Genomic DNA, 11,726 nt, shown 5'->3' on the forward strand with positions numbered 1-11,726 from the left:
GAGAAATACTGGTACAGTAAAAAATAAGGAAAAAATAAATAAACCCCACAATGTTATAACTGAAAATATGGAAAAAATTATTTTACTTTACTTTCAAGAAAACCCGAAACATTCGATTCAAGATGCTTCAAGGTATTTGGAAATATCCTGAAGTTCGATTCAGAGAGTATTAAAAGTAAACAAATATAAACCATATTGTTGTCGCCTGGTACAACAATTATATGGAAATGACACTAATCGGCGGCGCGAGTTTTGCCAAATAATACTAGATAGACATTTACAAAATGAAGAATTTATAGGTTCGTAATGCTGCTATTGACACTACCTATTACATTTCTGCAACAACTATTACTACTTCTACTGTTACTACTACTATTACTATTACTAAGTATCACCATCGTCAACGGTACTACTACTACTACTACTATTACCACTGCCACCATGTTTGATATTGCTATTATTATTTGTTTTTATAATTAATTTATTAGATGCTATATCTTGTGGACTGATGAGGCCACTTTTACAACAAGTGGCGTTTTTATTAAAAGGAATTCACATCACTGGGCGTCAGAAAATCCACACCAATATATCCCTATTCAGAGGCAAAACAGATCCAGTATTTTATCTCTTTGATGGACTGAAATACTTCTCAGAGGTACAAACATTCTCGATTTGAGTACTCTTTGAATGTTGTATTTCAAATTCAAGTAATCATGGATAATTTTTTCAACAGAATATTCAGTACTCATACAGTACTTTTTCTGTATTTATAACTGGTTCTGATTTCTGCAAAGTTATTCAATCCTTGTAGTTGAAAACAAATGGTTGAACTGCTCAAAATGAACCCCATCAAAGTTTAAAAAAAAATTGAAAATCGACTATCACATATTTTATGGAGAATGTTGGTCGAGCAAATAATTAATAAAAATTTTTATTTCTTACCTAACTCAAAAATTAGTAAAATGTTTTAATTTCTATTGCAGAAAAAGGATAATTTCTCATTTAATTTGATCTTATAGGGGTACACTATACATTATAATAACATTTTATTGAAAAAGTGATATTTTTGATACGCATATTAATATGTTCAGAAAACAACCTGTAACAATAAATATGTTTTATTCTTAACAATTTAACGAATTTTTAACATAACTATACAATGGTGAAATCAAGACTTCCAAGTAAAACATAATTCATCTTAACTACATATGTAATACCTGACGGTCAAACGTGATACATTTGAGTCATTTAACATTTAAGCAGCGAATTCATTAGACTTTGGTAGTGAATCGAGGTGGTAATTTGGAATCTGGCATGGCACAAATGTTGTCATTAAGTTCTAGGAATTTCTTGGTGCACATCTCGGCATCTGCAGTGCATCGGTGGTCGTTGGTCGAGAGTCCGCATTGGAGAGACGTCGCACTGGGTGTAACCTAATTACAGTTTAATTTGTAATTAGTTATGCCAGACGTCTGAACAGTGGCTGTTAAATTCAGTTCTAGCAATCCGAATCTTCGAAGCGATGCTAAGAATACTCTCACACGAAGTGAATGACGTGGGGCTCTATAAACAATATTCCTTCCTCAAATAAGTCGAAAGATTATAGTTTTTATCCACGAAATTTGCTGTACCTATCTGTGTTTTAATTGCACGTTTTTATAAGAAATGTTCAGTTTAAATTTCTACCAGGAAGAACAATAGTATTTTATTCATTATTCGTTTCTAGCAATGTACACAATTATGATCGCAATTTTTAATAAGAATTTTAGGAAACTTATAACTCTTGATGTAGATGTATAGTAACGTATCAGTATAGGTAATAGCATTGTTATAGATTGCTTCCTTAGGCGGCTCTGTATGCAAAATTTGATTTAATATCGCAATTTTGTTTTGAACTTACTACGTAAGATTCTTGCCACCGTTGATGCCACCGTTCCAGCCGCTGTGTCTCTTTAAGTTGCATCTGTAAACATGGTTGCAGAAAACTATGACGCACATATTCCTGTGGATTAAGCATTCCAAAATATCTGTCAATTTCCCTTGATATTTTCCCAAATGTATTAATACTTATTGGCTGAAAGAGTAATTTTCAAATCCAAAAATGGTCTCTTCATGTCTAATAGCTTCGATTCAGCCAAAAATGCCAAATGCCAAAAGTAACCTGTTTTGAAGGTACCAGTGTCGCTCCGATACTGACCTGGAGTGTTCCCACTAAACCCAGTTTAACCTAACCTCAAAATTACATTGATCTTGACCCGATAGAGACAAAAGGAACCCTAATTTGGACTCAACGACCCGAAAAAACATTTAGTTCTTTGGTTGCCCGCGCTATAGTAGATTTTTCTTGGGTTTGGTCTTTGAATGACCTTGAACCTGACCTAACATGGCCAAATAGACCTCGGACTCAGCGACCCCAAAAACATATAACCATGGTTGCCCCCTCCGTAGGGGATTTTTCTCGGTTTGACCTTGAAGTGACCTTTAACCTGATCTGAAAAGGTCAAACGGAGCAAATCAGTCAAACATAAGGATATAATGGTCTAGTCCGATGCACAGAATTTTTTTTTGTGGGGCTGTGTAATGTATAGATTCAGTCGTGACACTGGAACAATACTAGTTGTAATAGCGACATTTACAAAAAGTAATTAATAAAATTACAAATAGTTATGAAAAATTTACCATTCGATTTAAAATGTTGTACGAGACAGGTGTTAAAAAGTTATCTGGATTTACTTGTATTTTTAACCAAACCGTACATGTTATAAAGAATGACTTTTTACACTTTCATGTTCATGATTTGTTTAAATTGCGCACAAATTATGTTTATGGCACTGTCGTTGGTTTGAACCAGGTCCTACTGAGGAGACAAGAAATGATAATAATTCCCTTCTCTGTCAATTGGAACATGACATTATACTGCGTTATACTGGCTGATAATACAGATCAACATATCTTTAAACAGTCTGTAAAGCCTTTGCTCAGTTTGATACATGGCTACCAGAAAAGCACGCATATAACTTCCTAATTATTATCATGCAGCACCATACGTAATTGTCACAATATTCTTGAGAATTAAAACTTGCGATTGAAAGGCGGCTTGATTACTATCGGCCACCTCGTATTCTCACTTCACAAGTATAATATTGGGAATTAAGATACCAGAAGTGATTGGTGGTGAAAGGATGGGCTTCAGTTCCTGGGCGGATGATGTTAGAAGTAGTTTGGAGTTTGAATTTTTCCATTCACTGCAGAATTTTAGATGATCAAACTGGGGCTTCAATCATTTCCGGCTTTCTTTTTTCAGGAGGACCCAGGAAAGTTAACCATTGTCAGATTCGTGTTCGGCAATGTCAAAATGCATTGTGATAAAACTTGGGCTGGTTCAAATAAATTTCTTTATCTGGTGCAAATCCCGATTTCTTCTTTTTCGTATTTTTCCGGTGACTTCTCGAACAACTCAATTGCGGAAGGAGCAAGAAAACTAGCTAGTGTTTAGAACATTAAAATACATAAGATTAAAGTTTTATCCGCCTCAAATAACTTTTTTCAAAACATTAACTAGCTTTTTCTCGATTTTTCGGGATTTCAACTATTTTTAGCGACTTAAATCTTAAGGTCACTGAAATAAAATTAACAATGCATTTGTTTACACTTCAAGAAACCACGTCATCTTATACAGTAATTTGATATGAAATACGTTGCAACTTTTTTACGCAAAACGATCGAAAACCAAACAATTACAGAATATGAGGTAAATATTTTTGACGAAGGTCCCAATGAACATATCAGAAAAATCAAAATAGCTTCACTATTCCCCAATTACAACTAATTTATAAATTGCGTAAACCTTGTAGAGAATCCGGACTATATTTCCACTAAATGGCAGCTCTGTGCTTTCTAATTATATGCACCAGAACTCAATTAAAGAGCTATCAAAGGATTAATTACATTTCGCAAAACAAACCGATATTGCAAATCCAGCACAGACGCCCGCTATCTTTGGGCATTAAAATTACTATAATTTTCCCTCGCCTCAATAGATAAATTCGGTCTATTATTCTGCGGAGTAGTGGACGCATAAATCAAATTATATTATGCTATTTATAACGGCTGTAAATATTCGTACTCGTAATTGTAAGTGTAATGGCAAAGCAATATCCGTTCATCTTGATACCTGTCACGGTTACGACTGTCATATGAATCAGGGCATTACCCTGAGGTTTTGTATGGTTGAATTGTGGGTATATATGAAATGATTTCTTCTCAACAGACAATAATTATAGATAAATGTAATGAACAGAGATAAGAGATGACTTATACAAGCGAAAATTTCACAAGAGCTTTTTTGCAAGGAGAAGGAAAAACAGAGTTTAGTAAAAAAAAATTAGTTACATATTCCAAAATTCACCGATCGCTGGTTAATTCAGCAGAGATGGCCTTCTTTGATCTTGGGGGCGACGATATAATGAGTATTCTTGAATCTCTCCCTTAATCGAAAATCTAGGAAAGGCATAATGACCATGAAATTTGCTAAATTACAAATTATAAGTTTTACTCTGCAGGTCCAGAATTATTAATTATTATTATAAGTACCTACACCTGGTGAAAAATAAATACCGAGATACGTAATTATATAGTGTCTCAAAATTCAGATTTGAATTTTTTCGACATTTGTGCTGTAAAGTATTGTCAACATAGCATGACAGCTGACAGTTTAGGGTTATTATAGTTATTTACGTAACAAGTCCGGAAAATACTGTTTTTTTGGACGAGTTGACAAAATTCTAGGACGAGCCGTAGGCGAGTCCTGGAAGTGTGCGAGTTCAAAAAAACTGTTTTCGGACGTGTTGCGTACACTATTTTTTCGGCAACCATGTAGAATAACAAATTAATGAGACACATTTCCTTATTATATTTTTTGTAGAACAAAATTTCGAACATTTTAATTCTTATTTGTATTAAATATTGAAATTCGAACAGAAGATAGGTACTAACAGAAACATTCTAATTCTTATTTATATTAAGATTTATAGTAAAATTTGAGCAATTGCTAATATTGAAAGAGTTTAATTTGTTTGAAATGCTTGGTATATTTTCAAACTCACTATCGCTGTTGCATTACCATAGTTTATTGCGACAATTGCGACCAAAAACCATGCAAACTTTCGAAAATTAAAATGTCAACTAATTTCACTTCAGATAGCTGTCAGTTGTTATTTCGTTGCTATGGTAATGTTCAACTGCCTTTATCAAAATCATACCTTCCAAGATTTTCATATTCACAATGACAACAACGATGTGATTCTTCCCGGCCTAGTCCGGGAAGTGCGTACTTCCCGGACTAGGCCGAAAAAATGCTACTTTCTCAAAGAAAAAGCGTCCGGGAAGTAGCCACTTCACGGACGGTTGCCGAAAAAAAATATTTTCAAAATATGGTTAGAATAGAGATTTAATATTATCAACTGTGAAGAGGTTAATTGAAAAATTCAATTAGTGATCTTAAACACTCTGGCCGTCCTTCAACAACTCGTCCAACATAAAACATCGAGACAGTTCGTGAGAGTGTTGCTGAGAGTCTAGGAACATCAATTCGGTACCGTGGTCAAAAATTGGATATTTCGAGAAGCTAGCCTCTCTACAGAGTATTCTTCCGAAAGATTTGGGTCTTCATGCTTACAAAGTTCAATTGATTCAAGAATTTAAGCCTATTAACCACGCAGATCGAAGAGAATTCTTTAAATTTTGCGAAAAAATCGTCTTCGGCAATGTGGCTCATCTTCATCTTGATGGCTTCGTTAATCGACAGAATTATCGCATTTGGTGCTCAGAAAGTCACGAGTAATTGTTGAGAAACAAGAGCATCCACAACGTGTCACTGTTTGGGGCGGATTTAGAAATAGAGCCATCATCGGACCATCCTTCTTCAAAATTGTTGTTCAGGTAATAACAGTTGATGGTGCTCGCTTCCGCGACATGACAATTATGTTTTTTGTATCTAAATTGCAAGATATCAAAGATCAATTACTGCATGAATCATTTCCTAATCGTGAAATTTCCCATTTTGGTGATCAGAATTAGCCGACCAAATCGTGCGATTTAACGTCGTTGGACATTTTTCTTTGGAGTTTTTTTGAAGTCTAAGATTTCTGTCAACAAGTCCACACCTTGAAGGAGGAAATTGTGTGCTGTATCAACGAAATTCAGTCGCATTTATGCAAAACGGTCGTGGAAAATTTGACAAAGTAGTCAAGTTCGTATGTGCTAGCAAAGCCATGGAGGGCATTTACCCGTGTAATAAAAGCCAGATACGTGTAACTTATAGGACGGTTTTCAGAAAGATTGGGGCTCAATAGTTCTATTAGGCCTTCTAAGAGACAACCACTGTCAGACAAAGGTCAAGTAGTATAGGCGACGTATATGTATTTCGAGGGTGGTCTGAGAAGTTTTTTGTCACGGGGACTAATAAATTTACAAACCGGTAATTAGAACAAGACCATGAAATCCCAAAACACTTCCGAAGTAACTACTTGAAGACGTATCGCCATCTAGGGCCAACCTAGTCTAGGACGGAAGAAAGAAATCCATATTTCTAATAACGTGAAACACAGAAAGGCGTAGAGATTCCAAATTAGAATTAAATTAAGTTGTTAAATTGATAATTGAAAAAGAAAGATATATGAAAATCTGTTTTTTCCGACGGGATCTTTTCCCAGCTATAAAACAATAGAATGCGGTACGAGATCACCAGAGAAAGGTGCAAGATTACTTGTAAGTTCAGTTAGTCACAGAATTATTCATACATGGAAGTCCAGTCAAAACAAAGTTCGATTTTTCCTTTCTTATTGTCCCGAAACATGCTTACCAGATAGCCAAAAATATTTGCGCGTATACTGATTCAATATATGTTTTTTCTAATTTTTAGAATCATCATCATTTTTCTAAGTGGCAGCGACGGCTAAGGTTTGTAAATTTATGACTTTTGGTTACAAACTTTTTTGTTCACTTACCATGTTTGTTTCTACGACAGTAGCATGGGCTTACTGGCTGCAACAGCTAACAAAACGCTAAGTAATTTCCTTACCGTTCTAGAACGGTAAATACCTACATAATTGTCATAATAGACATTTTTAACATCGCAAGAAAGATGTATTTTGAATCCATTTATTGATATCGAAATTAAATGTAGAGGCCGTAGACCGAGAGGGCTAATATTCCCAAGTGACATATGACGTAACACACGAGTACCATACAAAATTTTATCCAACACTTTCATAGAATTTCATTTTAATAATAAATAAAAAATAACTTAAAATTTCAAGTTGTCAATGTCAAAAAAAGTAATTTAACGAAATGAATGTATTTTTAAATATTACAAACGATGGGAGTGTCAACCTAAATTGTGTCTGTAACCAAGGGTTGTCAGTAAACAAACAATATTTTTTGAGTTGAAATCACATTGAAATCCTACCAAGACTGAAAAAATGGAAAATGTGGAAATTCTATCTGAAATTTTAGAAAAAGCTAATGCGACTCCCGCAGGCATCATTCCGGAGAAATCAAAATCTATATACAACACAGAACTGAAGGAATTTCAAGGTTGGAAAATCAAAGAAGAGGTGAAAGGCGTAAACGAAGATGTCTTGCTGACTTATTTTTTCAATTTAAGTGAGAAATTAGATCCATCCAAATTTTGGACGAAATATTCCATGTTGAAGTCAACTTTGAGAGTTTACAAGAACATTGAAATTTCTAAATTCAGAAGACTAGTGGCTTTTCTAAAGTCTAAGCACAAACATTTTCAACCAAAAAAATCCATGGCCTTAGAAAGAGAACAAATCGAACAATTTTTGCGCGAAGCCCTAGTCGGTCATCTTATGAATATGGTAGGTTCTACTGAATAGATTAACTGACTTATATCTATTAAATTTGTTGTTTTTAGGAGTTTTTGGCGCTTGCCTTTGCGAGGAATTGACCCATCTAAGCATAGACAATATAGAGGACAAATAGCAGTATATCGACATCATGACTTCAAATACTAAAACGAACAAACCAAGACGCTTCGCTGTGTTAAATGAAAGATTTTGTGTTAATCCAATTGATTTAATTAGAAAATATTCTAAGCGAAGGCCTCAAAATGTGCAGCATAAAAGGTTCTTTTGCAATTTTCAAAAGGGAAAATGCACACGTCAATGTGTTGGTATTAATAAGCTATCAAAGATCCCTAATGTTGTTGCGCGATTTTTGGGCTTGACAGACTCTAATTTATATACAGGGCATGGCTTGCGTCGCGCATCTGCAACTCTCTTGGCCAATGCTGGAGGAGATATTGCAACACTCAAACGCCACTGTGGACGGAAGTCATCTACCGTGGCAGAAGGTTTATAGAAGAGTCAATTTATTTAAGTCACTAGTGGGTTATAGGTCATAACTCACTAGTGACTTATAGGCCACATTATTCCTTTAAAACCAAATAAATTATAGTATCATTATATACAAGTGTTGAAAAAAAAATTAAATACGTATAATTTCGTTTTCATTTATTGCGATCGTGCAAAAAATAGTATAAGCATCACGAACTTTAAGAGTTATACCGTTCTCCGACAAAATTGGAGGCTTCGAACGGTAAGTTACCCTTACCGTTTTTAATACTTAATATACTATATTTCGCGACTTTAAAAACTACTTGAAACCCCTTATTTTTCAGTATTTGTTGTCTAGAAGAGGTTGATATTTATTACCGTATGAATAAGTGCCAAACCTTTCAGAAAACAACAAATAAATTGTCCCGCGCTCTACCTTTTGTTACAGTAGCGTGAAGGTCCAGAAATATGTTTTTTCAGTTGGAATATTTATCTTAGCATCAATGTCATTAAAATCAAATATATTACTCTTCGAATAAATCGCGTGGGCTAGTATCATTATTGGTGGAAAATAAAATTTTCGGTAGTCATACCAAGAATAAAGGGGCATCATCCGAAAAAACAGTCCAATTTATAACGTGTGTATGTTTGTTCCATGAAAGAGCATAGGCTCGCCATTATTTTATCTCCGTTGTCAGGGCATCTCTTCTGCTGAAAACAACAAAAGTTTCATTCTCCTCCATAATTAATCAAGAAAAATGTGTTTTGCGGTTTAGGTGAATAAAAACAGGCTGTGTTCAATTTAATTCTGTTATTTCCCCGAATGAGAATCCACATTAAAATTCCAGATATGAAATATGTATAAGCGAAAGACAAATTATAACAAGCGAGAAGAAATTTCGAGCTCATTACGGGGGATTTGTGTATCCAAATTAATGCAAGAAAAACTCTAATGACAGCCGTTATTGTTGTAAATAAAATAAAAAGTGGTGCTGAGGTTTACCGAGGGATAAAACTTCACATTTCAGAATTACAAATTCTCCTAATGTAGCTTCAGAAATACCATTTCACCTTTTCTGCTCGTCTCATAATTATTATTAAATGAAAAATGCTTCAAAAAATGTTACTAAATAATATTTAACAGACTTGCTATACCAAGTTCTTCATTGTACTATTATTTTGAAAAAGCGGTTTAATTAATGGTTTAAATAATATTATGTATTATTTATCTTTAGGTATAATTCAGAAATTTATTTTTTAATTTATAGAATATGTGTCATTTGCTACATTAATAAATCTTCTTAAGTTTATTTGATGTTATTTTCCCGTAACTTAGGTTATTTTGCCAATAACTGAGGTAAACGTGATGCGGTCAATATTGTTGTTAACAAGTTTATCTAAGAATGTTTCAACTATTTGTAACAAGTTACCTGTACAAAAACATGACCTTAATGTGAATCAGTTTGATAGCGTGACTGATAGAGCGAGATTGTGACCAAGATTTGAACACAGTAATCGAATGCTCCTAGAATTACCTTCGCATACCCCTAGCGTACCCTGAAGTAATTTACCGAAGTAGTCTCTTTGCGCATACCCATCCTGAACGAAATATCCCCTGTACTTTCTGGGGATTTGTTGCTTCTTGGTGCGAGCTGATCATGTTATAACTGACGTCGACGTAGATAAACATGTTAGTGTATACATGGCACCAAGATAGAGACAGTNTTAGAACTCACATTATATTTACCATTGTTTTGGCTTTCACATGACTGTCCATTGCTATAGCCAGTGGCTATAGCAAAATATTATGTAAACTGCCAGTCACTGTTCGAAGAATCCACCGTTGACATTTACACACTTTACATAACGTTTTCTGAGAGATCTTCGAATTTGAAACAACATATTGGAATTGCGTTTGACTTCGTTGGCAGCGATTTGTATTCTTTGCCACAACTCTTCACACGAACCAATAGATTCTTCCAAATAGAAGAATGAAGAGGATTGAAGTGCGGACTTCTGGGTGTCCAAGTAAAAATGCTTCCACGGTTTGAAGAAGTTACACTTTATTTAAGAAGAGACATGTCGTTCATGCACGACGGAGCTCCACCGCATTTTTCTTGGCCAGTGCGTGCATATTTAGATGCCAGTTTTTCCAAATCGCTGGATTGGCCATCTAAGCATTTTTGCTTGGCCATCCAGAAGCCCGGACTTCTATCCTCTTGATTTTTCTATTTGGTCTCGAATGAAATATATAGTTTACAAATAATCTACTCATGTGAAGAGTTGTGGCAAAGAATACAAATCACTGCCAACGAAGTCAGACGCAATCCCAATATGTTGTTTCAAACTCGAAGGTCTCTCAGAAAACGTGTAAAGTGTATCAGTTTCAACGGTGGATTCTTCGAACAATTACTTTAAATGATAATTACGTATTTTATTTGTTTTATTGTTGTAATAACACGAAAAAACACTTGGTTTGTTTCGCTTTTAATTTCTCATATTATCAAAACATAGTGTTCGTTAAATCGATTTTTCTCGAAAACGGATCGAGATACCGAAATGAAACAAGAGTACATAATTAATGGAAAAATTATAGCTCTTTCAGGTTTTGAATCAAGTTTCATGTTAGACATACAGGGAAAAAAGTTATTAACTCAATTTTCGGTAAAATTGGTCGTAAGCGGCGCCCTCTATAAGCAATGCTGAAATTACAACACGCATCTCATTCGTCGCCTAAAAAAATATAATTTCATAAATTTTCAAGTTCCTAACCTACATATTTTCAGAATAATCGCAAAAAAACGATTTAAAATTTTAACTTTCAACACCCTGTATTTCCGAAACTATCAACTTTCGGATAATGCACGTTTGCGTCAATGGTCACCATTTCACGTGTAGTATCTACAGCTTTTGACTTTCCCATTGTTAATTAATCACCCTGTATATTAATTTATAAAATGTGTCATTTGCTGCCTGAAGCAATTTACCGAAGTAGTCTCTTTGCGCATACCCATCCTGAACGAAATATCCCCTGTACTTTCTGGGGATTTGTTGCTTCTTGGTGCGAGCTGATCATGTTATAACTGACGTCGACGTAGATAAACATGTTAGTGTATACATGGCACCAAGATAGAGACAGTTTCTCATCAATCAATTATAAAATAAACAACGAACACATTTGAGGTATTGAAGAGAACTAAATTACTGTACGTTTAAAAGTTGTAAGTAAATCTCTAGGCAAATTAAAAAGAAAACAAAAGTAATTAGTATTAATATTTGGTCAGCATTGTTAACGTTTTTTCTTTATATATTTTTCTAGTTCTGTAACTTTACTGATATGCTTTCTCCAACAAAATGTGTTGGTTC

The sequence above is a fragment of the Anoplophora glabripennis genome, unplaced genomic scaffold (genome assembly GCF_000390285.2).
Source record: "Anoplophora glabripennis isolate ALB-LARVAE unplaced genomic scaffold, Agla_2.0 scaffold408, whole genome shotgun sequence".
NCBI lineage: Eukaryota > Metazoa > Arthropoda > Insecta > Coleoptera > Cerambycidae > Anoplophora > Anoplophora glabripennis.